We start from the raw sequence: 3,280 nt of genomic DNA on the forward strand, positions 1-3,280 counted from the left end.
AAATCCTTATAAGTTCCCCCCCCCCCCCCCGGCTTTTATTGGAAGAGGGAGATCTTCTCTAGAGCAAAGGATTTGTGTATGGATAAATGGATACGCCTTTTTGTGGTTGTCCCTCCCATTCATGCGGCAGTAGGAGAATTCTCCGAAAAATGCAGAACTGTTGGGTTGCGTGCGCTCTGTCGAGAGTCCAAGTTAGCTGGACGGCGTCCAAGTTCCTCTCCCAAGGAAAACCAAAATTATTTGTGCAGAAATCATGTATATTTATGCAGCACACATTGTATGTTTGTGTAGTTCTCTTTCCCCCAAGACATTTGGGAAGAAATTGAATTCCGACGACGGGGGGAGGCGGAGCAGAGAAATGGGGTTGGGGTCCGGTACCCGCAGGAGAGGAAGGGCAGAGAAGGGGAGCCAAAGACCTTTCCCCTCCAGAAATCACTGAGAAGAAAATCTGGTTTCCTTGTTATTGCTTGAGCTTCGGCCAGGATCGGCCACCTGGTGTGAAGCTGTTCTTTGCAAGCATGAGAACACGAGAGCCAGCATGGTGTAGTGGCATAGCTGCTGGACTAGGAACTGGGCAGCCCTGTTTCAAATCCCGACTCTGCCGTGGAAGCTCGCTGGGTGACCAGCCATGCTCCCTCTAAGCTATGGAGTTGTTGTTGTTGTTCAGTCGCACAGTTGAGTCCGACTCTCCGCGACCTCATGGACCAGATCACGCCAGGCCTTCCTGCCTTCCGCCGTCCTCTGAAGTTTGCTCAATTTCATGTTCGTTGCATCTATGACACTGTCTAACCATCTCATCCTTTGCCGTCCCCGTCTTCTTTGACCTTCAATCTTTCCCAGCATCAGGGTCTTCTCCAGTGAGCGCTCCCTTCTCATTGGGTGGCCAAAGTATTTGAGCTTCAGTTTCCTTATTGGGCCTTCCAGGAAACAGTCAGGGTTGATTTCTTTTAGGATTCACTGATTTGATCTCCTTGCAGTCCAAGGGACTCTCAAGAGTCTTCTCCAGCACCATAATTCAAAAGAATCTATTCTTTGGCGCTCGGCCTTCCTTATAGTCCAACTCTCGCAGCCATACATGACTACTGGGAATACCATTGCCTTGACTATGTGGACTTTTGTTGGCAGGGTGATGTCTCTACTTCTTATCATGCTGTTGAGGTTCGCCATCGCTTTCCTCCCAAGGAGCAGGCGTCTTTTAATTTCATGGCTGCTGTCACCGTCTGCGGTGATCTGGGATCCCAGGAGACCCGTGAGCAAAAATCCTACTTTCTGAGCTGCCAGCGTTAAAGCTGTGAGCGAGCAATTTGGCCGCCGCGCAGATCAGTTTGCTCCGGAGCCATCCTTCCCCAAGCGAAGACGAAAGTGGTTGAGCCGGAGGATAAAAAACTTTGAGCTGGCTCACACTGCCCCAGCTTAGAGGGAGCACTGGTGGCCAGTCACTCAGCAGTTCGAGATCCGAATGCTGCATGACGGAGTGAGCTCCCGTCTCTGGTTCCAGCTCCTGCCAACCTAGCAGTTCGAAAGCAAGAAATTGCAAGTAGATAAATAGGGACCACTTTGGTGGGAAGGTAGCAGCGTTCCGTACGCCTTGGCGTCTCGTCATGCCGGCCACATGACCATGGAAATGTCTTCGGACAGTGCTGGCACTTTGGCTTGGAAACGGAGATGAGCACCGCAACCCTAGAGTCGGACTCGACTGGCTTAAGAGCAAGGGAAACCTTTATTTATTCTTTATTTATTTACTCCATTTATACTCCACCTTTTCTCCCTAGTGGGGTTTCTCCAAAGCAGCTTACATTGTTCCCCTCTCCTTCGTGTTATCTTCACACCATCCCTCTGAGGTAGGTTAGACGGAGAGTGTGTGACTGGCCCAAGGTCAACCCAGCAAGCTTCCCTGGCAGAGTAGGGATTCAAACCTGGGTCTCCTGGACCATAGTCTAACGCTGTCACCTCTACTGACTCTTGCTACTTATATGCTATTTATGTGCGCTGTAGACTCACTATTGCTGCTAGACGTGCATTCTTCTCCTTTGTGTCTGAACTGATGGATGATGGATCCCTAGCTGTACAGAGAATCCGTGCCTGAGCAAAAAGGGTGTGCGTGCTTCCCCATCTTAATCCAGGAGCCTGGGCTGTTTGTGCCGAGAGCCCCAAATACTGAAAGCAGCCATTTTGCTAATAAGCAAGATGGGTAGCCTTGTTAGGGTGTGGTCACACGGTCATTTGTAGCGGGTTTCGCCGCTGTTCCATGTCGGATTTAAAAGGGCTGATCAGACGGGCACATCTGCCTCCCGTCTGCCATCCCACTCAGTACCACAATCAGCCCCATTCGGTGGCGGTTTTTCCGACACCGGGAAACGGATTCTTGCGGCGTGAACCCACAATTCTGCCTGTCTGGACTGCAACCTCTCGCCCTGATGCCGATTTAGATGTCTGAACGTCCTTCTTGCGCTGTAATATATATATTTTTAGAGTTTGCCGTTGTGTGCATGACAGCTTCTACGCTGCACTGAGGATGGCAGCGGAAGAACAGCGCGTCAAACGGAAGCTGCGATTTGTATATGCGCATGTACAAAGAATTTTTAAAGAAATATCTTGTGCTGCGCCGTCACTTGGGCAGCGCCTGCTATCTGGACGGTCCACAGAGCCTCGTTGTGTGATTTAAGCGCTTTGGGGAGGGATGTGTGATCATCCCAACCCGCAAATAAATAATCCCGATGAAATATGCAGCGGAAACAACCTGCGGTAAGCTTGCCATGTGACCACACCCTTAGTCTGTCTGTAGCAACAGAAAAAAAGCAAGAGTCCAGTAACACTTTAAAGACTTAACAAAAATTTGTGGCAGTGGAATGAGCTTTCATGAGTCACTGCTCACTTCTTCAGAAGTGCTACTGGACTTCTTTAAGGTGCTACTTAAAGGCAGGGGTCTTTTCCTGCAGGAGCGCACAGGAGCGGAGCTCCAGCAGTAAAGAGCCCAGGGGACGGGCACATGCAACAAGCCCCGCCCCCTGCTCCCAGCAGCCCTCAGTTTGAGCAAGAAGCAGCCAGGTAAACTGCATAGAGTTTTCCCTCGGATGACCGTGGCCCTGCCCCCCAGTGTGCCCAATGTACCCGCGTCACTTCCGGGTGACGTGCTCGTGGGGTGGTTCCCCCCGGGGCCTGATCCGCCGGCGGCAGGGAACGGGCTTGGGCTGCCAAATGCCTCCGGGGGGCGGATTTCCCCCCGCTTTCGAGCCCCGATTTCCGCCCCCGCGGAATCGGGGCCCGGGGGAACCCCACC

This window comes from Gekko japonicus, unplaced genomic scaffold (assembly GCF_001447785.1).
Source record: "Gekko japonicus isolate JY-2015 unplaced genomic scaffold, Gekko_japonicus_V1.1 scaffold1600, whole genome shotgun sequence".
NCBI classification, from domain to species: Eukaryota; Metazoa; Chordata; class Lepidosauria; order Squamata; family Gekkonidae; genus Gekko; species Gekko japonicus.